Raw genomic sequence first — 26574 nt, forward strand, 5'->3', positions numbered from 1 at the left:
AGCTCACACAAGGACCATGAGAAGTTTTCTGTGCATTTCGGGCTCACCAGCAAAGTTGTCCTGAGGCCGTTCGAGGACTCTGGAAATGTAGCTCTCCTCAAGGAACGTACAGTGTGTTGCCCATCACTGGGCACGCACAGAGGGCCTCCGAGGGATGCACCAATGGGCCTCGAAGTTGCTCAATCGGCCCACAGGGGTCTGGAGGTGCTCAGTGAACTTGCAGGAAAACGAGGCCTACCCGAGAGGCCTAGGAGTCCTCAGACGTGTACTTCCTTTAAAGTAAAGCATATAAGGGCCTAAGAACTCATGGAAACAGCTGCATGCCTCCCTTTCTGCCCGGCTACTAAGGGCCTATCCTGGAGGCAAGTTTTCACGTTGAGATTCCCTTTAGCTCTAGGGCTTGTCAGGCTGACCACCACCGCGGCCATGGAAGCCCCTGGTTTAGACAGAGCAAACTCATTTTCTCCCCAGAAGCATTCTTACAGTGTTTACAGGCCTGTCAAGAGGAGGGAATGGCAGGCACTTTCAATGCAGCGTGAAGGCTGCCTTCAAAACGGGAAAGCAAGGCTAGTTCCAGCAGGTCCCCTTTTCCAGGGGCACACTCAGCATGCACCCCTGTGGCTTCTAAGAAGTCCGAGGAGACACAGGTTACCCTGTGTTTCCTTCCCTGACTCAACTTCTCGAAGTAGGGTGTTCTGCATCATGCGAACTGCCTCAACCAAGGAACGCCGTAAGCTGCTCCTCTGGGCCTGTGGCTCTTCGAAAGCCTGCAGTGCCACAGGAAGAACAGGACTTCAACTGCAGTAAGAACGCAAGCTGACTTCCTCTAGGAGGCACGGAGACTTCAGGCAGGACGTCTTAGATGGAATGCGAAGACGAGGGTTACCCTGAGTGCAGCTCAGGCTAGGGCAACGCGTAAGACTTCAACGCCCTGTGGGACGTGCCAGAACGCTGTTCGTGAACGTGTGCGAGGGCTGAGGAAATGAAGCTGCTCCAAAAGAGAGGGCAGTGCGTTTCCCTACACCCGGCATGCACAGAGGGGCTGTAACGGGCTCCGGGTCTGGACGTTGCTTAGCTGACCCAGGTGAGCCTGGGGTACTCAAGTGTTCCTGCGGGAATAGGGTGCCCAGGCTAGCGTCCTAGGTGTCCAGAAAACTGTGCTGCCGTTCAAGGAACGCAGAGCAGAGGCCAGCGCCTCATGGAAACTGCTGCACGCCTCTGCTTCTGCACGGCAAATCAGGGCCTTACTTCCAGGCATGTGTTCATGCTGGGTGTGCCGGTAGCGATATAGCAGGGTAAGATGCTGACTTTCTCCTCGAGCAGAGTGACTTCACGTACGAGGGCCTCGAAGTACTCCAAGCACAGTGTTCTCTCATGGCAGCTCACACAAGGACCATGAGAAGTTTTCTGTGCACTTCGGACTCACCAGCAATGTTGTCCTGAGGCCGTTCGAGGACTCTGGAAATGTAGCTCTCCTCAAGGATCGTACAGTGTGTTGCCCATCCCTGGGCACGCACAGAGGGCCTCCGAGGGATGCACCAATGGGCCTCGAAGTTGCTCAACCGGCCCACAGGGGTCTGGAAGTGCTCAGTGAACTTGCAGGAAAACGAGGCCTACCCGAGAGGCCTAGGAGTCCTCAGACGTGTACTTCCTTTAAAGTAAAGCATATAAGGGACAAAGAACTCATGGAAATAGCTGCATGCCTCCCTTTCTGCACGGCTACTAAGGGCCTAACCTGGAGGCAACTTTTCACGTTGAGATTCCCTTTAGCTCTAGAGCTTGTCAGGCTGACCACCACCGCGGCCATGGAAGCCCCTGGTTTAGACAGAGCAAACTCATTTTCTCCCCAGAAGCATTCTTACAGTGTTTACAGGCCTGTCAAGAGGAGGGAATGGCAGGCACTTTCAATGCAGCGTGAACGCTACCTTCCAAATGGGAAAGCAAGGCTAGTTCCAACAGGTCCCCTTTTCCAGGGACACACTCAGCATGCACCCCTGTGGCTTCTAAGAAGTCCGAGGAGACACAGGTTACCCTGTGTTTCCTTCCCTGACTCAACTTCTCGAAGTAGGGTGTTCTGCATCATGCGAACTGCCTCAACCAAGGAACGCCGTAAGCTGCTCCTCTGGGCCTGTGGCTATTCGAAAGCCTGCAGTGCCACAGGAAGAACAGGACTTCAACTGCAGTAAGAACGCAAGCTGACTTCCTCTAGGAGGCACGGTGACTTCAGGCAGGACGTCTTAGATGGAATGCGAAGACGAGGGTTACCCTGAGTGCAGCTCAGGCTAGGGCAACGCGTAAGACTTCCACGCCGTGTGGGACGTGCCAGAACGGTGTTCGTGAACGTGTGCGAGGGCTGAGGAAATGAAGCTGCTCCAAAAGAGAGGGCAGTGCGTTTCCCTACACCCGGCATGCACAGAGGGGCTGTAACGGGCTCCGGGTCTGGACGTTGCTTAGCTGACCCAGGTGAGCCTGGGGTACTCAAGTGTTCCTGCGGGAATAGGGTGCCCAGGCTAGCGTCCTAGGTGTCCAGAAAACTGTGCTGCCGTTTAAGGAACGCAGAGCAGAGGCCAGCGCCTCATGGAAACTGCTGCACGCCTCTGCTTCTGCACGGCAAATCAGGGCCTTACTTCCAGGCATGTGTTCATGCTGGGTGTGCCGGTAGCGATATAGCAGGGTAAGATGCTGACTTTCTCCTCGAGCAGAGTGACTTCACGTACGAGGGCCTCGAAGTACTCCAAGCACAGTGTTCTCTCATGGCAGCTCACACAAGGACCATGAGAAGTTTTCTGTGCACTTCGGACTCACCAGCAATGTTGTCCTGAGGCCGTTCGAGGACTCTGGAAATGTAGCTCTCCTCAAGGAACGTACAGTGTGTTGCCCATCACTGGGAACGCACAGAGGGCCTCCGAGGGATGCACCAATGGGCCTCGAAATTGCTCAGCCGGCCCACAGGGGTCTGGAGGTACTCAGTGAACTTGCAGGGAAAACGAGGTCTACCCGAGAGGCCTAGGAGTCCTCAGACGTGTACTTCCTTTAAAGTAAAGCATATAAGGGACTAAGAACTCATGGAAACAGCTGCATGCCTCCCTTTCTGCACGACTACTAAGGGCCTAACCTGGAGGCAAGTTTTCACGTTGAGATTCCCTTTAGCTCTAGAGCTTGTCAGGCTGACCACCACCGCGGCCATGGAAGCCCCTGGTTTAGACAGAGCAAACTCATTTTCTCCCCAGAAGCATTCTTACAGTGTTTACAGGCCTGTCAAGAGGAGGGAATGGCAGGCAGTTTCAATGCAGCGTGAACGCTTCCTTCAAAACGGGAAAGCAAGGCTAGTTCCAGCAGGTCCCCTTTTCCAGGGGCACACTCAGCATGCACCCCTGTGGCTTCTAACAAGTCCGAGGAGACACAGGTTACCCTGTGTTTCCTTCCCTGACTCAACTTCTCGAAAGGGTGTTCTGCATCATGCGAACTGCCTCAACCAAGGAACGCCGTAAGCTGCTCCTCTGGGCCTGTGGCTATTCGAAAGCCTGCAGTGCCACAGGAAGAACAGGACTTCAACTGCAGTAAGAACGCAAGCTGACTTCCTCTAGGAGGCACGGTGACTTCAGGCAGGACGTCTTAGGTGGAATGCGAAGACGAGGGTTACCCTGAGTGCAGCTCAGGCTAGGGCAACGCGTAAGACTTGCACGCCGTGTGGGACGTGCCAGAACGGTGTTCGTGAACGTGTGCGAGGGCTGAGGAAATGAAGCTGCTCCAAAAGAGAGGGCAGTGCGTTTCCCTACACCCGGCATGCACAGAGGGGCTGTAACGGGCTCCGGGTCTGGACGTTGCTTAGCTGACCCAGGTGAGCCTGGGGTACTCAAGTGTTCCTGCGGGAATAGGGTGCCCAGGCTAGCGTCCTAGGTGTCCAGAAAACTGTGCTGCCGTTCAAGGAACGCAGAGCAGAGGCCAGCGCCTCATGGAAACTGCTGCACGCCTCTGCTTCTGCACGGCAAATCAGGGCCTTACTTCCAGGCATGTGTTCATGCTGGGTGTGCCGGTAGCGATATAGCAGGGTAAGATGCTGACTTTCTCCTCGAGCAGAGTGACTTCACGTACGAGGGCCTCGAAGTGCTCCAAGCACAGTGTTCTCTCATGGCAGCTCACACAAGGACCATGAGAAGTTTTCTGTGCACTTCGGACTCACCAGCAATGTTGTCCTGAGGCCGTTCGAGGACTCTGGAAATGTAGCTCTCCTCAAGGAACGTACAGTGTGTTGCCCATCACTGGGCACGCACAGAGGGCCTCCGAGGGATGCACCAATGGGCCTCGAAATTGCTCAGCCGGCCCACAGGGGTCTGGAGGTACTCAGTGAACTTGCAGGAAAACGAGGTCTACCCGAGAGGCCTAGGAGTCCTCAGACGTGTACTTCCTTTAAAGTAAAGCATATAAGGGACAAAGAACTCATGGAAATAGCTGCATGCCTCCCTTTCTGCACGGCTACTAAGGGCCTAACCTGGAGGCAACTTTTCACGTTGAGATTCCCTTTAGCTCTAGAGCTTGTCAGGCTGACCACCACCGCGGCCATGGAAGCCCCTGGTTTAGACAGAGCAAACTCATTTTCTCCCCAGAAGCATTCTTACAGTGTTTACAGGCCTGTCAAGAGGAGGGAATGGCAGGCACTTTCAATGCAGCGTGAACGCTGCCTTCAAAACGGGAAAGCAAGGCTAGTTCCAGCAGGTCCCCTTTTCCAGGGGCACACTCAGCATGCACCCCTGTGGCTTCTAACAAGTCCGAGGAGACACAGGTTACCCTGTGTTTCCTTCCCTGACTCAACTTCTCGAAGTAGGGTGTTCTGCATCATGCGAACTGCCTCAACCAAGGAACGCCGTAAGCTGCTCCTCTGGGTCTGTGGCTATTCGAAAGCCTGCAGTGCCACAGGAAGAACAGGACTTCAACTGCAGTAAGAACGCAAGCTGACTTCCTCTAGGAGGCACGGTGACTTCAGGCAGGACGTCTTAGATGGAATGCGAAGACGAGGGTTACCCTGAGTGCAGCTCAGGCTAGGGCAACGCGTAAGACTTCCACGCCGTGTGGGACGTGCCAGAACGGTGTTCGTGAACGTGTGCGAGGGCTGAGGAAATGAAGCTGCTCCAAAAGAGAGGGCAGTGCGTTTCCCTACACCCGGCATGCACAGAGGGGTTGTAACGGGCTCCGGGTCTGGACGTTGCTTAGCTGACCCAGGTGAGCCTGGGGTACTCAAGTGTTCCTGCGGGAATAGGGTGCCCAGGCTAGCGTCCTAGGTGTCCAGAAAACTGTGCTGCCGTTCAAGGAACGCAGAGCAGAGGCCAGCGCCTCATGGAAACTGCTGCACGCCTCTGCTTCTGCACGGCAAATCAGGGCCTTACTTCCAGGCATGTGTTCATGCTGGGTGTGCCGGTAGCGATATAGCAGGGTAAGATGTTGACTTTCTCCTCGAGCAGAGTGACTTCACGTACGGGGGCCTCGAAGTGCTCCAAGCACAGTGTTCTCTCATGGCAGCTCACACAAGGACCATGAGAAGTTTTCTGTGCACTTCGGACTCACCAGCAATGTTGTCCTGAGGCCGTTCGAGGACTCTGGAAATGTAGCTCTCCTCAAGGAACGTACATTGTGTTGCCCATCACTGGGCACGCACAGAGGGCCTCCGAGGGATGCACCAATGGGCCTCGAAATTGCTCAGCCGGCCCACAGGGGTCTGGAGGTACTCAGTGAACTTGCAGGAAAACGAGGTCTACCCGAGAGGCCTAGGAGTCCTCAGACGTGTACTTCCTTTAAAGTAAAGCATATAAGGGACAAAGAACTCATGGAAATAGCTGCATGCCTCCCTTTCTGCACGGCTACTAAGGGCCTAACCTGGAGGCAACTTTTCACGTTGAGATTCCCTTTAGCTCTAGAGCTTGTCAGGCTGACCACCACCGCGGCCATGGAAGCCCCTGGTTTAGACAGAGCAAACTCATTTTCTCCCCAGAAGCATTCTTACAGTGTTTACAGGCCTGTCAAGAGGAGGGAATGGCAGGCAGTTTCAATGCAGCGTGAACGCTTCCTTCAAAACGGGAAAGCAAGGCTAGTTCCAGCAGGTCCCCTTTTCCAGGGACACACTCAGCATGCACCCCTGTGGCTTCTAACAAGTCCGAGGAGACACAGGTTACCCTGTGTTTCCTTCCCTGACTCAACTTCTCGAAGTAGGGTGTTCTGCATCATGCGAACTGCCTCAACCAAGGAACGCCGTAAGCTGCTCCTCTGGGCCTGTGGCTATTCGAAAGCCTGCAGTGCCACAGGAAGAACAGGACTTCAACTGCAGTAAGAACGCAAGCTGACTTCCTCTAGGAGGCACGGTGACTTCAGGCAGGACGTCTTAGATGGAATGCGAAGACGAGGGTTACCCTGAGTGCAGCTCAGGCTAGGGCAACGCGTGAGACTTCCACGCCGTGTGGGACGTGCCAGAACGGTGTTCGTGAACGTGTGCGAGGGCTGAGGAAATGAAGCTGCTCCAAAAGAGAGGGCAGTGCGTTTCCCTACACCCGGCATGCACAGAGGGGCTGTAACGGGCTCCGGGTCTGGACGTTGCTTAGCTGACCCAGGTGAGCCTGGGGTACTCAAGTGTTCCTGCGGGAATAGGGTGCCCAGGCTAGCGTCCTAGGTGTCCAGAAAACTGTGCTGCCGTTTAAGGAACGCAGAGCAGAGGCCAGCGCCTCATGGAAACTGCTGCACGCCTCTGCTTCTGCACGGCAAATCAGGGCCTTACTTCCAGGCATGTGTTCATGCTGGGTGTGCCGGTAGCGATATAGCAGGGTAAGATGCTGACTTTCTCCTCGAGCAGAGTGACTTCACGTACGAGGGCCTCGAAGTGCTCCAAGCACAGTGTTCTCTCATGGCAGCTCACACAAGGACCATGAGAAGTTTTCTGTGCATTTCGGGCTCACCAGCAAAGTTGTCCTGAGGCCGTTCGAGGACTCTGGAAATGTAGCTCTCCTCAAGGAACGTACAGTGTGTTGCCCATCACTGGGCACGCACAGAGGGCCTCCGAGGGATGCACCAATGGGCCTCGAAGTTGCTCAATCGGCCCACAGGGGTCTGGAGGTGCTCAGTGAACTTGCAGGAAAACGAGGCCTACCCGAGAGGCCTAGGAGTCCTCAGACGTGTACTTCCTTTAAAGTAAAGCATATAAGGGCCTAAGAACTCATGGAAACAGCTGCATGCCTCCCTTTCTGCCCGGCTACTAAGGGCCTATCCTGGAGGCAAGTTTTCACGTTGAGATTCCCTTTAGCTCTAGGGCTTGTCAGGCTGACCACCACCGCGGCCATGGAAGCCCCTGGTTTAGACAGAGCAAACTCATTTTCTCCCCAGAAGCATTCTTACAGTGTTTACAGGCCTGTCAAGAGGAGGGAATGGCAGGCACTTTCAATGCAGCGTGAAGGCTGCCTTCAAAACGGGAAAGCAAGGCTAGTTCCAGCAGGTCCCCTTTTCCAGGGGCACACTCAGCATGCACCCCTGTGGCTTCTAAGAAGTCCGAGGAGACACAGGTTACCCTGTGTTTCCTTCCCTGACTCAACTTCTCGAAGTAGGGTGTTCTGCATCATGCGAACTGCCTCAACCAAGGAACGCCGTAAGCTGCTCCTCTGGGCCTGTGGCTCTTCGAAAGCCTGCAGTGCCACAGGAAGAACAGGACTTCAACTGCAGTAAGAACGCAAGCTGACTTCCTCTAGGAGGCACGGAGACTTCAGGCAGGACGTCTTAGATGGAATGCGAAGACGAGGGTTACCCTGAGTGCAGCTCAGGCTAGGGCAACGCGTAAGACTTCAACGCCCTGTGGGACGTGCCAGAACGCTGTTCGTGAACGTGTGCGAGGGCTGAGGAAATGAAGCTGCTCCAAAAGAGAGGGCAGTGCGTTTCCCTACACCCGGCATGCACAGAGGGGCTGTAACGGGCTCCGGGTCTGGACGTTGCTTAGCTGACCCAGGTGAGCCTGGGGTACTCAAGTGTTCCTGCGGGAATAGGGTGCCCAGGCTAGCGTCCTAGGTGTCCAGAAAACTGTGCTGCCGTTCAAGGAACGCAGAGCAGAGGCCAGCGCCTCATGGAAACTGCTGCACGCCTCTGCTTCTGCACGGCAAATCAGGGCCTTACTTCCAGGCATGTGTTCATGCTGGGTGTGCCGGTAGCGATATAGCAGGGTAAGATGCTGACTTTCTCCTCGAGCAGAGTGACTTCACGTACGAGGGCCTCGAAGTACTCCAAGCACAGTGTTCTCTCATGGCAGCTCACACAAGGACCATGAGAAGTTTTCTGTGCACTTCGGACTCACCAGCAATGTTGTCCTGAGGCCGTTCGAGGACTCTGGAAATGTAGCTCTCCTCAAGGATCGTACAGTGTGTTGCCCATCCCTGGGCACGCACAGAGGGCCTCCGAGGGATGCACCAATGGGCCTCGAAGTTGCTCAACCGGCCCACAGGGGTCTGGAAGTGCTCAGTGAACTTGCAGGAAAACGAGGCCTACCCGAGAGGCCTAGGAGTCCTCAGACGTGTACTTCCTTTAAAGTAAAGCATATAAGGGACAAAGAACTCATGGAAATAGCTGCATGCCTCCCTTTCTGCACGGCTACTAAGGGCCTAACCTGGAGGCAACTTTTCACGTTGAGATTCCCTTTAGCTCTAGAGCTTGTCAGGCTGACCACCACCGCGGCCATGGAAGCCCCTGGTTTAGACAGAGCAAACTCATTTTCTCCCCAGAAGCATTCTTACAGTGTTTACAGGCCTGTCAAGAGGAGGGAATGGCAGGCACTTTCAATGCAGCGTGAACGCTACCTTCCAAATGGGAAAGCAAGGCTAGTTCCAACAGGTCCCCTTTTCCAGGGACACACTCAGCATGCACCCCTGTGGCTTCTAAGAAGTCCGAGGAGACACAGGTTACCCTGTGTTTCCTTCCCTGACTCAACTTCTCGAAGTAGGGTGTTCTGCATCATGCGAACTGCCTCAACCAAGGAACGCCGTAAGCTGCTCCTCTGGGCCTGTGGCTATTCGAAAGCCTGCAGTGCCACAGGAAGAACAGGACTTCAACTGCAGTAAGAACGCAAGCTGACTTCCTCTAGGAGGCACGGTGACTTCAGGCAGGACGTCTTAGATGGAATGCGAAGACGAGGGTTACCCTGAGTGCAGCTCAGGCTAGGGCAACGCGTAAGACTTCCACGCCGTGTGGGACGTGCCAGAACGGTGTTCGTGAACGTGTGCGAGGGCTGAGGAAATGAAGCTGCTCCAAAAGAGAGGGCAGTGCGTTTCCCTACACCCGGCATGCACAGAGGGGCTGTAACGGGCTCCGGGTCTGGACGTTGCTTAGCTGACCCAGGTGAGCCTGGGGTACTCAAGTGTTCCTGCGGGAATAGGGTGCCCAGGCTAGCGTCCTAGGTGTCCAGAAAACTGTGCTGCCGTTTAAGGAACGCAGAGCAGAGGCCAGCGCCTCATGGAAACTGCTGCACGCCTCTGCTTCTGCACGGCAAATCAGGGCCTTACTTCCAGGCATGTGTTCATGCTGGGTGTGCCGGTAGCGATATAGCAGGGTAAGATGCTGACTTTCTCCTCGAGCAGAGTGACTTCACGTACGAGGGCCTCGAAGTACTCCAAGCACAGTGTTCTCTCATGGCAGCTCACACAAGGACCATGAGAAGTTTTCTGTGCACTTCGGACTCACCAGCAATGTTGTCCTGAGGCCGTTCGAGGACTCTGGAAATGTAGCTCTCCTCAAGGAACGTACAGTGTGTTGCCCATCACTGGGAACGCACAGAGGGCCTCCGAGGGATGCACCAATGGGCCTCGAAATTGCTCAGCCGGCCCACAGGGGTCTGGAGGTACTCAGTGAACTTGCAGGGAAAACGAGGTCTACCCGAGAGGCCTAGGAGTCCTCAGACGTGTACTTCCTTTAAAGTAAAGCATATAAGGGACTAAGAACTCATGGAAACAGCTGCATGCCTCCCTTTCTGCACGACTACTAAGGGCCTAACCTGGAGGCAAGTTTTCACGTTGAGATTCCCTTTAGCTCTAGAGCTTGTCAGGCTGACCACCACCGCGGCCATGGAAGCCCCTGGTTTAGACAGAGCAAACTCATTTTCTCCCCAGAAGCATTCTTACAGTGTTTACAGGCCTGTCAAGAGGAGGGAATGGCAGGCAGTTTCAATGCAGCGTGAACGCTTCCTTCAAAACGGGAAAGCAAGGCTAGTTCCAGCAGGTCCCCTTTTCCAGGGGCACACTCAGCATGCACCCCTGTGGCTTCTAACAAGTCCGAGGAGACACAGGTTACCCTGTGTTTCCTTCCCTGACTCAACTTCTCGAAAGGGTGTTCTGCATCATGCGAACTGCCTCAACCAAGGAACGCCGTAAGCTGCTCCTCTGGGCCTGTGGCTATTCGAAAGCCTGCAGTGCCACAGGAAGAACAGGACTTCAACTGCAGTAAGAACGCAAGCTGACTTCCTCTAGGAGGCACGGTGACTTCAGGCAGGACGTCTTAGGTGGAATGCGAAGACGAGGGTTACCCTGAGTGCAGCTCAGGCTAGGGCAACGCGTAAGACTTGCACGCCGTGTGGGACGTGCCAGAACGGTGTTCGTGAACGTGTGCGAGGGCTGAGGAAATGAAGCTGCTCCAAAAGAGAGGGCAGTGCGTTTCCCTACACCCGGCATGCACAGAGGGGCTGTAACGGGCTCCGGGTCTGGACGTTGCTTAGCTGACCCAGGTGAGCCTGGGGTACTCAAGTGTTCCTGCGGGAATAGGGTGCCCAGGCTAGCGTCCTAGGTGTCCAGAAAACTGTGCTGCCGTTCAAGGAACGCAGAGCAGAGGCCAGCGCCTCATGGAAACTGCTGCACGCCTCTGCTTCTGCACGGCAAATCAGGGCCTTACTTCCAGGCATGTGTTCATGCTGGGTGTGCCGGTAGCGATATAGCAGGGTAAGATGCTGACTTTCTCCTCGAGCAGAGTGACTTCACGTACGAGGGCCTCGAAGTGCTCCAAGCACAGTGTTCTCTCATGGCAGCTCACACAAGGACCATGAGAAGTTTTCTGTGCACTTCGGACTCACCAGCAATGTTGTCCTGAGGCCGTTCGAGGACTCTGGAAATGTAGCTCTCCTCAAGGAACGTACAGTGTGTTGCCCATCACTGGGCACGCACAGAGGGCCTCCGAGGGATGCACCAATGGGCCTCGAAATTGCTCAGCCGGCCCACAGGGGTCTGGAGGTACTCAGTGAACTTGCAGGAAAACGAGGTCTACCCGAGAGGCCTAGGAGTCCTCAGACGTGTACTTCCTTTAAAGTAAAGCATATAAGGGACAAAGAACTCATGGAAATAGCTGCATGCCTCCCTTTCTGCACGGCTACTAAGGGCCTAACCTGGAGGCAACTTTTCACGTTGAGATTCCCTTTAGCTCTAGAGCTTGTCAGGCTGACCACCACCGCGGCCATGGAAGCCCCTGGTTTAGACAGAGCAAACTCATTTTCTCCCCAGAAGCATTCTTACAGTGTTTACAGGCCTGTCAAGAGGAGGGAATGGCAGGCACTTTCAATGCAGCGTGAACGCTGCCTTCAAAACGGGAAAGCAAGGCTAGTTCCAGCAGGTCCCCTTTTCCAGGGGCACACTCAGCATGCACCCCTGTGGCTTCTAACAAGTCCGAGGAGACACAGGTTACCCTGTGTTTCCTTCCCTGACTCAACTTCTCGAAGTAGGGTGTTCTGCATCATGCGAACTGCCTCAACCAAGGAACGCCGTAAGCTGCTCCTCTGGGTCTGTGGCTATTCGAAAGCCTGCAGTGCCACAGGAAGAACAGGACTTCAACTGCAGTAAGAACGCAAGCTGACTTCCTCTAGGAGGCACGGTGACTTCAGGCAGGACGTCTTAGATGGAATGCGAAGACGAGGGTTACCCTGAGTGCAGCTCAGGCTAGGGCAACGCGTAAGACTTCCACGCCGTGTGGGACGTGCCAGAACGGTGTTCGTGAACGTGTGCGAGGGCTGAGGAAATGAAGCTGCTCCAAAAGAGAGGGCAGTGCGTTTCCCTACACCCGGCATGCACAGAGGGGCTGTAACGGGCTCCGGGTCTGGACGTTGCTTAGCTGACCCAGGTGAGCCTGGGGTACTCAAGTGTTCCTGCGGGAATAGGGTGCCCAGGCTAGCGTCCTAGGTGTCCAGAAAACTGTGCTGCCGTTCAAGGAACGCAGAGCAGAGGCCAGCGCCTCATGGAAACTGCTGCACGCCTCTGCTTCTGCACGGCAAATCAGGGCCTTACTTCCAGGCATGTGTTCATGCTGGGTGTGCCGGTAGCGATATAGCAGGGTAAGATGCTGACTTTCTCCTCGAGCAGAGTGACTTCACGTACGAGGGCCTCGAAGTACTCCAAGCACAGTGTTCTCTCATGGCAGCTCACACAAGGACCATGAGAAGTTTTCTGTGCACTTCGGACTCACCAGCAAAGTTGTCCTGAGGCCGTTCGAGGACTCTGGAAATGTAGCTCTCCTCAAGGAACGTACAGTGTGTTGCCCATCACTGGGCACGCACAGAGGGCCTCCGAGGGATGCACCAATGGGCCTCGAAATTGCTCAGCCGGCCCACAGGGGTCTGGAGGTACTCAGTGAACTTGCAGGAAAACGAGGTCTACCCGAGAGGCCTAGGAGTCCTCAGACGTGTACTTCCTTTAAAGTAAAGCATATAAGGGACAAAGAACTCATGGAAATAGCTGCATGCCTCCCTTTCTGCACGGCTACTAAGGGCCTAACCTGGAGGCAACTTTTCACGTTGAGATTCCCTTTAGCTCTAGAGCTTGTCAGGCTGACCACCACCGCGGCCATGGAAGCCCCTGGTTTAGACAGAGCAAACTCATTTTCTCCCCAGAAGCATTCTTACAGTGTTTACAGGCCTGTCAAGAGGAGGGAATGGCAGGCAGTTTCAATGCAGCGTGAACGCTTCCTTCAAAACGGGAAAGCAAGGCTAGTTCCAGCAGGTCCCCTTTTCCAGGGGCACACTCAGCATGCACCCCTGTGGCTTCTAACAAGTCCGAGGAGACACAGGTTACCCTGTGTTTCCTTCCCTGACTCAACTTCTCGAAGTAGGGTGTTCTGCATCATGCGAACTGCCTCAACCAAGGAACGCCGTAAGCTGCTCCTCTGGGCCTGTGGCTATTCGGAAGCCTGCAGTGCCACAGGAAGAACAGGACTTCAACTGCAGTAAGAACGCAAGCTGACATCCTCTAGGAGGCACGGTGACTTCAGGCAGGACGTCTTAGATGGAATGCGAAGACGAGGGTTACCCTGAGTGCAGCTCAGGCTAGGGCAACGCGTAAGACTTCCACGCCGTGTGGGACGTGCCAGAACGGTGTTCGTGAACGTGTGCGAGGGCTGAGGAAATGAAGCTGCTCCAAAAGAGAGGGCAGTGCGTTTCCCTACAACCGGCATGCACAGAGGGGCTGTAACGGGCTCCGGGTCTGGACGTTGCTTAGCTGACCCAGGTGAGCCTGGGGTACTCAAGTGTTCCTGCGGGAATAGGGTGCCCAGGCTAGCGTCCTAGGTGTCCAGAAAACTGTGCTGCCGTTTAAGGAACGCAGAGCAGAGGCCAGCGCCTCATGGAAACTGCTGCACGCCTCTGCTTCTGCACGGCAAATCAGGGCCTTACTTCCAGGCATGTGTTCATGCTGGGTGTGCCGGTAGCGATATAGCAGGGTAAGATGCTGACTTTCTCCTCGAGCAGAGTGACTTCACGTACGAGGGCCTCGAAGTACTCCAAGCACAGTGTTCTCTCATGGCAGCGCACACAAGGACCATGAGAAGTTTTCTGTGCACTTCGGACTCACCAGCAATGTTGTCCTGAGGCCGTTCCAGGACTCTGGAAATGTAGCTCTCCTCAAGGAACGTACAGTGTGTTACCCATCACTGGGCACGCACAGAGGGCCTCCGAGGGATGCACCAATGGGCCTCGAAATTGCTCAGCCGGCCCACAGGGGTCTGGAGGTACTCAGTGAACTTACAGGAAAACGAGGTCTACCCGAGAGGCCTAGGAGTCCTCAGACGTGTACTTCCTTTAAAGTAAAGCATATAAGGGACAAAGAACTCATGGAAATAGCTGCATGCCTCCCTTTCTGCACGGCTACTAAGGGCCTAACCTGGAGGCAACTTTTCACGTTGAGATTCCCTTTAGCTCTAGAGCTTGTCAGGCTGACCACCACCGCGGCCATGGAAGCCCCTGGTTTAGACAGAGCAAACTCATTTTCTCCCCAGAAGCATTCTTACAGTGTTTACAGGCCTGTCAAGAGGAGGGAATGGCAGGCAGTTTCAATGCAGCGTGAACGCTTCCTTCAAAACGGGAAAGCAAGGCTAGTTCCAGCAGGTCCCCTTTTCCAGGGGCACACTCAGCATGCACCCCTGTGGCTTCTAACAAGTCCGAGGAGACACAGGTTACCCTGTGTTTCCTTCCCTGACTCAACTTCTCGAAAGGGTGTTCTGCATCATGCGAACTGCCTCAACCAAGGAACGCCGTAAGCTGCTCCTCTGGGCCTGTGGCTATTCGAAAGCCTGCAGTGCCACAGGAAGAACAGGACTTCAACTGCAGTAAGAACGCAAGCTGACTTCCTCTAGGAGGCACGGTGACTTCAGGCAGGACGTCTTAGGTGGAATGCGAAGACGAGGGTTACCCTGAGTGCAGCTCAGGCTAGGGCAACGCGTAAGATTGCACGCCGTGTGGGACGTGCCAGAACGGTGTTCGTGAACGTGTGCGAGGGCTGAGGAAATGAAGCTGCTCCAAAAGAGAGGGCAGTGCGTTTCCCTACACCCGGCATGCACAGAGGGGCTGTAACGGGCTCCGGGTCTGGACGTTGCTTAGCTGACCCAGGTGAGCCTGGGGTACTCAAGTGTTCCTGCGGGAATAGGGTGCCCAGGCTAGCGTCCTAGGTGTCCAGAAAACTGTGCTGCCGTTCAAGGAACGCAGAGCAGAGGCCAGCGCCTCATGGAAACTGCTGCACGCCTCTGCTTCTGCACGGCAAATCAGGGCCTTACTTCCAGGCATGTGTTCATGCTGGGTGTGCCGGTAGCGATATAGCAGGGTAAGATGCTGACTTTCTCCTCGAGCAGAGTGACTTCACGTACGAGGGCCTCGAAGTGCTCCAAGCACAGTGTTCTCTCATGGCAGCTCACACAAGGACCATGAGAAGTTTTCTGTGCACTTCGGACTCACCAGCAATGTTGTCCTGAGGCCGTTCGAGGACTCTGGAAATGTAGCTCTCCTCAAGGAACGTACAGTGTGTTGCCCATCACTGGGCACGCACAGAGGGCCTCCGAGGGATGCACCAATGGGCCTCGAAATTGCTCAGCCGGCCCACAGGGGTCTGGAGGTACTCAGTGAACTTGCAGGAAAACGAGGTCTACCCGAGAGGCCTAGGAGTCCTCAGACGTGTACTTCCTTTAAAGTAAAGCATATAAGGGACAAAGAACTCATGGAAATAGCTGCATGCCTCCCTTTCTGCACGGCTACTAAGGGCCTAACCTGGAGGCAACTTTTCACGTTGAGATTCCCTTTAGCTCTAGAGCTTGTCAGGCTGACCACCACCGCGGCCATGGAAGCCCCTGGTTTAGACAGAGCAAACTCATTTTCTCCCCAGAAGCATTCTTACAGTGTTTACAGGCCTGTCAAGAGGAGGGAATGGCAGGCACTTTCAATGCAGCGTGAACGCTGCCTTCAAAACGGGAAAGCAAGGCTAGTTCCAGCAGGTCCCCTTTTCCAGGGGCACACTCAGCATGCACCCCTGTGGCTTCTAACAAGTCCGAGGAGACACAGGTTACCCTGTGTTTCCTTCCCTGACTCAACTTCTCGAAGTAGGGTGTTCTGCATCATGCGAACTGCCTCAACCAAGGAACGCCGTAAGCTGCTCCTCTGGGTCTGTGGCTATTCGAAAGCCTGCAGTGCCACAGGAAGAACAGGACTTCAACTGCAGTAAGAACGCAAGCTGACTTCCTCTAGGAGGCACGGTGACTTCAGGCAGGACGTCTTAGATGGAATGCGAAGACGAGGGTTACCCTGAGTGCAGCTCAGGCTAGGGCAACGCGTAAGACTTCCACGCCGTGTGGGACGTGCCAGAACGGTGTTCGTGAACGTGTGCGAGGGCTGAGGAAATGAAGCTGCTCCAAAAGAGAGGGCAGTGCGTTTCCCTACACCCGGCATGCACAGAGGGGCTGTAACGGGCTCCGGGTCTGGACGTTGCTTAGCTGACCCAGGTGAGCCTGGGGTACTCAAGTGTTCCTGCGGGAATAGGGTGCCCAGGCTAGCGTCCTAGGTGTCCAGAAAACTGTGCTGCCGTTCAAGGAACGCAGAGCAGAGGCCAGCGCCTCATGGAAACTGCTGCACGCCTCTGCTTCTGCACGGCAAATCAGGGCCTTACTTCCAGGCATGTGTTCATGCTGGGTGTGCCGGTAGCGATATAGCAGGGTAAGATGCTGACTTTCTCCTCGAGCAGAGTGACTTCACGTACGAGGGCCTCGAAGTACTCCAAGCACAGTGTTCTCTCATGGCAGCTCACACAAGGACCATGAGAAGTTTTCTGTGCACTTCGGACTCACCAGCAAAGTTGTCCTGAGGCCGTTCGAGGACTCTGGAAATGTAGCTCTCCTCAAGGAACGTACAGTGTGTTGCCCATCACTGGGCACGCACAGAGGGCCTCCGAGGGATGCACCAATGGGCCTCGAAATTGCTCAGCCGGCCCACAGGGGTCTGGAGGTACTCAGTGAACTTGCAGGAAAACGAGGTCTACCCGAGAGGCCTAGGAGTCCTCAGACGTGTACTTCCTTTAAAGTAAAGCATATAAGGGACAAAGAACTCATGGAAATAGCTGCATGCCTCCCTTTCTGCACGGCTACTAAGGGCCTAACCTGGAGGCAACTTTTCACGTTGAGATTCCCTTTAGCTCTAGAGCTTGTCAGGCTGACCACCACCGCGGCCATGGAAGCCCCTGGTTTAGACAGAGCAAACTCATTTTCTCCCCAGAAGCATTCTTACAGTGTTTACAGGCCTGTCAAGAGGAGGGAATGGCAGGCAGTTTCAATGCAGCGTGAACGCTTCCTTCAAAACGGGAAAGCAAGGCTAGTTCCAGCAGGTCCCCTTTTCCAGGGGCACACTCAGCATGCACCCCTGTGGCTTCTAACAAGTCCGAGGAGACACAGGTTACCCTGTGTTTCCTTCCCTGACTCAACTTCTCGAAGTAGGGTGTTCTGCATCATGCGAACTGCCTCAACCAAGGAACGCCGTAAGCTGCTCCTCTGGGCCTGTGGCTATTCGGAAGCCTGCAGTGCCACAGGAAGAACAGGACTTCAACTGCAGTAAGAACGCAAGCTGACATCCTCTAGGAGGCACGGTGACTTCAGGCAGGACGTCTTAGATGGAATGCGAAGACGAGGGTTACCCTGAGTGCAGCTCAGGCTAGGGCAACGCGTAAGACTTCCACGCCGTGTGGGACGTGCCAGAACGGTGTTCGTGAACGTGTGCGAGGGCTGAGGAAATGAAGCTGCTCCAAAAGAGAGGGCAGTGCGTTTCCCTACACCCGGCATGCACAGAGGGGCTGTAACGGGCTCCGGGTCTGGACGTTGCTTAGCTGACCCAGGTGAGCCTGGGGTACTCAAGTGTTCCTGCGGGAATAGGGTGCCCAGGCTAGCGTCCTAGGTGTCCAGAAAACTGTGCTGCCGTTTAAGGAACGCAGAGCAGAGGCCAGCGCCTCATGGAAACTGCTGCACGCCTCTGCTTCTGCACGGCAAATCAGGGCCTTACTTCCAGGCATGTGTTCATGCTGGGTGTGCCGGTAGCGATATAGCAGGGTAAGATGCTGACTTTCTCCTCGAGCAGAGTGACTTCACGTACGAGGGCCTCGAAGTACTCCAAGCACAGTGTTCTCTCATGGCAGCGCACACAAGGACCATGAGAAGTTTTCTGTGCACTTCGGACTCACCAGCAATGTTGTCCTGAGGCCGTTCCAGGACTCTGGAAATGTAGCTCTCCTCAAGGAACGTACAGTGTGTTACCCATCACTGGGCACGCACAGAGGGCCTCCGAGGGATGCACCAATGGGCCTCGAAATTGCTCAGCCGGCCCACAGGGGTCTGGAGGTACTCAGTGAACTTACAGGAAAACGAGGTCTACCCGAGAGGCCTAGGAGTCCTCAGACGTGTACTTCCTTTAAAGTAAAGCATATAAGGGACAAAGAACTCATGGAAATAGCTGCATGCCTCCCTTTCTGCACGGCTACTAAGGGCCTAACCTGGAGGCAACTTTTCACGTTGAGATTCCCTTTAGCTCTAGAGCTTGTCAGGCTGACCACCACCGCGGCCATGGAAGCCCCTGGTTTAGACAGAGCAAACTCATTTTCTCCCCAGAAGCATTCTTACAGTGTTTACAGGCCTGTCAAGAGGAGGGAATGGCAGGCAGTTTCAATGCAGCGTGAACGCTTCCTTCAAAACGGGAAAGCAAGGCTAGTTCCAGCAGGTCCCCTTTTCCAGGGGCACACTCAGCATGCACCCCTGTGGCTTCTAACAAGTCCGAGGAGACACAGGTTACCCTGTGTTTCCTTCCCTGACTCAACTTCTCGAAGTAGGGTGTTCTGCATCATGCGAACTGCCTCAACCAAGGAACGCCGTAAGCTGCTCCTCTGGGCCTGTGGCTATTCGAAAGCCTGCAGTGCCACAGGAAGAACAGGACTTCAACTGCAGTAAGAACGCAAGCTGACTTCCTCTAGGAGGCACGGTGACTTCAGGCAGGACGTCTTAGGTGGAATGCGAAGACGAGGGTTACCCTGAGTGCAGCTCAGGCTAGGGCAACGCGTAAGACTTGCACGCCGTGTGGGACGTGCCAGAACGGTGTTCGTGAACGTGTGCGAGGGCTGAGGAAATGAAGCTGCTCCAAAAGAGAGGGCAGTGCGTTTCCCTACACCCGGCATGCACAGAGGGGCTGTAACGGGCTCCGGGTCTGGACGTTGCTTAGCTGACCCAGGTGAGCCTGGGGTACTCAAGTGTTCCTGCGGGAATAGGGTGCCCAGGCTAGCGTCCTAGGTGTCCAGAAAACTGTGCTGCCGTTCAAGGAACGCAGAGCAGAGGCCAGCGCCTCATGGAAACTGCTGCACGCCTCTGCTTCTGCACGGCAAATCAGGGCCTTACTTCCAGGCATGTGTTCATGCTGGGTGTGCCGGTAGCGATATAGCAGGGTAAGATGTTGACTTTCTCCTCGAGGAGAGTGACTTCACGTACGAGGGCCTCGAAGTGCTCCAAGCACAGTGTTCTCTCATGGCAGCTCACACAAGGACCATGAGAAGTTTTCTGTGCACTTCGGACTCACCAGCAATGTTGTCCTGAGGCCGTTCGAGGACTCTGGAAATGTCGCTCTCCTCAAGGAACGTACATTGTGTTGCCCATCACTGGGCACGCACAGAGGGCCTCCGAGGGATGCACCAATGGGCCTCGAAATTGCTCAGCCGGCCCACAGGGGTCTGGAGGTACTCAGTGAACTTGCAGGAAAACGAGGTCTACCCGAGAGGCCTAGGAGTCCTCAGACGTGTACTTCCTTTAAAGTAAAGCATATAAGGGACAAAGAACTCATGGAAATAGCTGCATGCCTCCCTTTCTGCACGGCTACTAAGGGCCTAACCTGGAGGCAACTTTTCACGTTGAGATTCCCTTTAGCTCTAGAGCTTGTCAGGCTGACCACCACCGCGGCCATGGAAGCCCCTGGTTTAGACAGAGCAAACTCATTTTCTCCCCAGAAGCATTCTTACAGTGTTTACAGGCCTGTCAAGAGGAGGGAATGGCAGGCAGTTTCAATGCAGCGTGAACGCTTCCTTCAAAACGGGAAAGCAAGGCTAGTTCCAGCAGGTCCCCTTTTCCAGGGGCACACTCAGCATGCACCCCTGTGGCTTCTAACAAGTCCGAGGAGACACAGGTTACCCTGTGTTTCCTTCCCTGACTCAACTTCTCGAAGTAGGGTGTTCTGCATCATGCGAACTGCCTCAACCAAGGAACGCCGTAAGCTGCTCCTCTGGGCCTGTGGCTATTCGAAAGCCTGCACTGCCACAGGAAAAACAGGACTTCAACTGCAGTAAGAACGCAAGCTGACTTCCTCTAGGAGGCACGGTGACTTCAGGCAGGACGTCTTAGGTGGAATGCGAAGACGAGGGTTACCCTGAGTGCAGCTCAGGCTAGGGCAACGCGTAAGACTTGCACGCCGTGTGGGACGTGCCAGAACGGTGTTCGTGAACGTGTGCGAGGGCTGAGGAAATGAAGCTGCTCCAAAAGAGAGGGCAGTGCGTTTCCCTACACCCGGCATGCACAGAGGGGCTGTAACGGGCTCCGGGTCTGGACGTTGCTTAGCTGACCCAGGTGAGCCTGGGGTACTCAAGTGTTCCTGCGGGAATAGGGTGCCCAGGCTAGCGTCCTAGGTGTCCAGAAAACTGTGCTGCCGTTCAAGGAACGCAGAGCAGAGGCCAGCGCCTCATGGAAACTGCTGCACGCCTCTGCTTCTGCACGGCAAATCAGGGCCTTACTTCCAGGCATGTGTTCATGCTGGGTGTGCCGGTAGCGATATAGCAGGGTAAGATGCTGACTTTCTCCTCGAGCAGAGTGACTTCACGTACGAGGGCCTCGAAGTGCTCCAAGCACAGTGTTCTCTCATGGCAGCTCACACAAGGACCATGAGAAGTTTTCTGTGCACTTCGGACGCACCAGCAATGTTGTCCTGAGGCCGTTCCAGGACTCTGGAAATGTAGATCTCCTCAAGGAACGTACAGTGTGTTGCCCATCACTGGGCACGCACAGAGGGCCTCCGAGGGATGCACCAATGGGCCTCGAAATTGCTCAGCCGACCCACAGGGGTCTGGAGGTACTCAGTGAACTTGCAGGAAAACGAGGTCTACCCGAGAGGCCTAGGAGTCCTCAGACGTGTACTTCCTTTAAAGTAAAGCATATAAGGGACAAAGAACTCATGGAAATAGCTGCATGCCTCCCTTTCTGCACGGCTACTAAGGGCCTAACCTGGAGGCAACTTTTCACGTTGAGATTCCCTTTAGCTCTAGAGCTTGTCAGGCTGACCACCACCGCGGCCATGGAAGCCCCTGGTTTAGACAGAGCAAACTCATTTTCTCCCCAGAAGCATTCTTACAGTGTTTACAGGCCTGTCAAGAGGAGGGAATGGCAGGCACTTTCAATGCAGCGTGAACGCTGCCTTCAAAACGGGAAAGCAAGGCTAGTTCCAACAGGTCCCCTTTTCCAGGGGCACACTCAGCATGCACCCCTGTGGCTTCTAACAAGTCCGAGGAGACACAGGTTACCCTGTGTTTCCTTCCCTGACTCAACTTCTCGAAGTAGGGTGTTCTGCATCATGCGAACTGCCTCAACCAAGGAACGCCGTAAGCTGCTCCTCTGGGCCTGTGGCTATTCGAAAGCCTGCAGTGCCACAGGAAGAACAGGACTTCAACTGCAGTAAGAACGCAAGCTGACTTCCTCTAGGAGGCACGGTGACTTCAGGCAGGACGTCTTAGATGGAATGCGAAGACGAGGGTTACCCTGAGTGCAGCTCAGGCTAGGGCAACGCGTAAGACTTCCACGCCGTGTGGGACTTGCCAGAACGGTGTTCGTGAACGTGTGCGAGGGCTGAGGAAATGAAGCTGCTCCAAAAGAGAGTGCAGTGCGTTTCCCTACACCCGGCATGCACAGAGGGGCTGTAACGGGCTCCGGGTCTGGACGTTGCTTAGCTGACCCAGGTGAGCCTGGGGTACTCAAGTGTTCCTGCGGGAATAGGGTGCCCAGGCTAGCGTCCTAGGTGTCCAGAAAACTGTGCTGCCGTTTAAGAAACGCAGAGCAGAGGCCAGCGCCTCATGGAAACTGCTGCACGCCTCTGCTTCTGCACGGCAAATCAGGGCTTTACTTCCAGGCATGTGTTCATGCTGGGTGTGCCGGTAGCGATATAGCAGGGTAAGATGCTGACTTTCTCCTCGAGCAGAGTGACTTCACGTACGAGGGCCTCGAAGTACTCCAAGCACAGTGTTCTCTCATGGCAGCTCACACAAGGACCATGAGAAGTTTTCTGTGCACTTCGGACTCACCAGCAAAGTTGTCCTGAGGCCGTTCGAGGACTCTGGAAATGTAGCTCTCCTCAAGGAACGTACAGTGTGTTGCCCATCACTGGGCACGCACAGAGGGCCTCCGAGGGATGCACCAATGGGCCTCGCAGTTGCTCAGCCGGCCCACAGGGGTCTGGAGGTACTCAGTGAACTTGCAGGGAAAACGAGGCCTACCCGAGAGGCCTAGGAGTCCTCAGACGTGTACTTCCTTTAAAGTAAAGCATATAAGGGACTAAGAACTCATGGAAACAGCTGCATGCCTCCCTTTCTGCACGGCTACTAAGGGCCTAACCTGGAGGCAAGTTTTCACGTTGAGATTCCCTTTAGCTCTAGGGCTTGTCAGGCTGACCACCACCGCGGCCATGGAAGCCCCTGGTTTAGACAGAGCAAACTCATTTTCTCCCCAGAAGCATTCTTACAGTGTTTACAGGCCTGTCAAGAGGAGGGAATGGCAGGCACTTTCAATGCAGCGTGAACGCTGCCTTCAAAACGGGAAAGCAAGGCTAGTTCCAGCAGGTCCCCTTTTCCAGGGGCACACTCAGCATGCACCCCTGTGGCTTCTAACAAGTCCGAGGAGACACAGGTTACCCTGTGTTTCCTTCCCTGACTCAACTTCTCGAAGTAGGGTGTTCTGCATCATGCGAACTGCCTCAACCAAGGAACGCCGTAAGCTGCTCCTCTGGGCCTGTGGCTCTTCGAAAGCCTGCAGTGCCACAGGAAGAACAGGACTTCAACTGCAGTAAGAACGCAAGCTGACTTCCTCTAGGAGGCACGGAGACTTCAGGCAGGACGTCTTAGATGGAATGCGAAGACGAGGGTTACCCTGAGTGCAGCTCAGGCTAGGGCAACGCGTAAGACTTCAACGCCGTGTGGGACGTGCCAGAACGCTGTTCGTGAACGTGTGCGAGGGCTGAGGAAATGAAGCTGCTCCAAAAGAGAGGGCAGTGCGTTTCCCTACACCCGGCATGCACAGAGGGGCTGTAACGGGCTCCGGGTCTGGACGTTGCTTAGCTGACCCAGGTGAGCCTGGGGTACTCAAGTGTTCCTGCGGGAATAGGGTGCCCAGGCTAGCGTCCTAGGTGTCCAGAAAACTGTGCTGCCGTTCAAGGAACGCAGAGCAGAGGCCAGCGCCTCATGGAAACTGCTGCACGCCTCTGCTTCTGCACGGCAAATCAGGGCCTTACTTCCAGGCATGTGTTCATGCTGGGTGTGCCGGTAGCGATATAGCAGGGTAAGATGCTGACTTTCTCCTCGAGCAGAGTGACTTCACGTACGAGGGCCTCGAAGTACTCCAAGCACAGTGTTCTCTCATGGCAGCTCACACAAGGACCATGAGAAGTTTTCTGTGCACTTCGGACTCACCAGCAATGTTGTCCTGAGGCCGTTCGAGGACTCTGGAAATGTAGCTCTCCTCAAGGAACGTACAGTGTGTTGCCCATCCCTGGGCACGCACAGAGGGCCTCCGAGGGATGCACCAATGGGCCTCGAAGTTGCTCAACCGGCCCACAGGGGTCTGGAAGTGCTCAGTGAACTTGCAGGAAAACTCGGCCTACCCGAGAGGCCTAGGAGTCCTCAGACGTGTACTTCCTTTAAAGTAAAGCATATAAGGGACAAAGAACTCATGGAAATAGCTGCATGCCTCCCTTTCTGCACGGCTACTAAGGGCCTAACCTGGAGGCAACTTTTCACGTTGAGATTCCCTTTAGCTCTAGAGCTTGTCAGGCTGACCACCACCGCGGCCATGGAAGCCCCTGGTTTAGATAGAGCAAACTCATTTTCTCCCCAGAAGCATTCTTACAGTGTTTACAGGCCTGTCAAGAGGAGGGAATGGCAGGCACTTTCAATGCAGCGTGAACGCTACCTTCCAAATGGGAAAGCAAGGCTAGTTCCAACAGGTCCCCTTTTCCAGGGACACACTCAGCATGCACCCCTGTGGCTTCTAAGAAGTCCGAGGAGACACAGGTTACCCTGTGTTTCCTTCCCTGACTCAACTTCTCGAAGTAGGGTGTTCTGCATCATGCGAACTGCCTCAACCAAGGAACGCCGTAAGCTGCTCCTCTGGGCCTGTGGCTATTCGAAAGCCTGCAGTGCCACAGGAAGAACAGGACTTCAACTGCAGTAAGAACGCAAGCTGACTTCCTCTAGGAGGCACGGTGACTTCAGGCAGGACGTCTTAGATGGAATGCGAAGACGAGGGTTACCCTGAGTGCAGCTCAGGCTAGGGCAACGCGTAAGACTTGCACGCCGTGTGGGACGTGCCAGAACGGTGTTCGTGAACGTGTGCGAGGGCTGAGGAAATGAAGCTGCTCCAAAAGAGAGGGCAGTGCGTTTCCCTACACCCGGCATGCACAGAGGGGCTGTAACGGGCTCCGGGTCTGGACGTTGCTTAGCTGACCCAGGTGAGCCTGGGGTACTCAAGTGTTCCTGCGGGAATAGGGTGCCCAGGCTAGCGTCCTAGGTGTCCAGAAAACTGTGCTGCCGTTTAAGGAACGCAGAGCAGAGGCCAGCGCCTCATGGAAACTGCTGCACGCCTCTGCTTCTGCACGGCAAATCAGGGCCTTACTTCCAGGCATGTGTTCATGCTGGGTGTGCCGGTAGCGATATAGCAGGGTAAGATGCTGACTTTCTCCTCGAGCAGAGTGACTTCACGTACGAGGGCCTCGAAGTACTCCAAGCACAGTGTTCTCTCATGGCAGCTCACACAAGGACCATGAGAAGTTTTCTGTGCACTTCGGACTCACCAGCAATGTTGTCCTGAGGCCGTTCGAGGACTCTGGAAATGTAGCTCTCCTCAAGGAACGTACAGTGTGTTGCCCATCACTGGGCACGCACAGAGGGCCTCCGAGGGATGCACCAATGGGCCTCGAAGTTGCTCAGCCGGCCCACAGGGGTCTGGAGGTACTCAGTGAACTTGCAGGGAAAACGAGGTCTACCCGAGAGGCCTAGGAGTCCTCAGACGTGTACTTCCTTTAAAGTAAAGCATATAAGGGACTAAGAACTCATGGAAACAGCTGCATGCCTCCCTTTCTGCACGACTACTAAGGGCCTAACCTGGAGGCAAGTTTTCACGTTGAGATTCCCTTTAGCTCTAGAGCTTGTCAGGCTGACCACCACCGCGGCCATGGAAGCCCCTGGTTTAGACAGAGCAAACTCATTTTCTCCCCAGAAGCATTCTTACAGTGTTTACAGGCCTGTCAAGAGGAGGGAATGGCAGGCAGTTTCAATGCAGCGTGAACGCTTCCTTCAAAACGGGAAAGCAAGGCTAGTTCCAGCAGGTCCCCTTTTCCAGGGGCACACTCAGCATGCACCCCTGTGGCTTCTAACAAGTCCGAGGAGACACAGGTTACCCTGTGTTTCCTTCCCTGACTCAACTTCTCGAAAGGGTGTTCTGCATCATGCGAACTGCCTCAACCAAGGAACGCCGTAAGCTGCTCCTCTGGGCCTGTGGCTATTCGAAAGCCTGCAGTGCCACAGGAAGAACAGGACTTCAACTGCAGTAAGAACGCAAGCTGACTTCCTCTAGGAGGCACGGTGACTTCAGGCAGGACGTCTTAGGTGGAATGCGAAGACGAGGGTTACCCTGAGTGCAGCTCAGGCTAGGGCAACGCGTAAGACTTGCACGCCGTGTGGGACGTGCCAGAACGGTGTTCGTGAACGTGTGCGAGGGCTGAGGAAATGAAGCTGCTCCAAAAGAGAGGGCAGTGCGTTTCCCTACACCCGGCATGCACAGAGGGGCTGTAACGGGCTCCGGGTCTGGACGTTGCTTAGCTGACCCAGGTGAGCCTGGGGTACTCAAGTGTTCCTGCGGGAATAGGGTGCCCAGGCTAGCGTCCTAGGTGTCCAGAAAACTGTGCTGCCGTTCAAGGAACGCAGAGCAGAGGCCAGCGCCTCATGGAAACTGCTGCACGCCTCTGCTTCTGCACGGCAAATCAGGGCCTTACTTCCAGGCATGTGTTCATGCTGGGTGTGCCGGTAGCGATATAGCAGGGTAAGATGCTGACTTTCTCCTCGAGCAGAGTGACTTCACGTACGAGGGCCTCGAAGTGCTCCAAGCACAGTGTTCTCTCATGGCAGCTCACACAAGGACCATGAGAAGTTTTCTGTGCACTTCGGACTCACCAGCAATGTTGTCCTGAGGCCGTTCGAGGACTCTGGAAATGTAGCTCTCCTCAAGGAACGTACAGTGTGTTGCCCATCACTGGGCACGCACAGAGGGCCTCCGAGGGATGCACCAATGGGCCTCGAAATTGCTCAGCCGGCCCACAGGGGTCTGGAGGTACTCAGTGAACTTGCAGGAAAACGAGGTCTACCCGAGAGGCCTAGGAGTCCTCAGACGTGTACTTCCTTTAAAGTAAAGCATATAAGGGACAAAGAACTCATGGAAATAGCTGCATGCCTCCCTTTCTGCACGGCTACTAAGGGCCTAACCTGGAGGCAACTTTTCACGTTG

Source organism: Delphinapterus leucas, chromosome 12 (assembly GCF_059928025.1).
Source record: "Delphinapterus leucas isolate spDelLeu-1000000601 "Yukka" chromosome 12, BTC_Dleu_Yukka2, whole genome shotgun sequence".
Taxonomy (NCBI): Eukaryota; Metazoa; Chordata; class Mammalia; order Artiodactyla; family Monodontidae; genus Delphinapterus; species Delphinapterus leucas.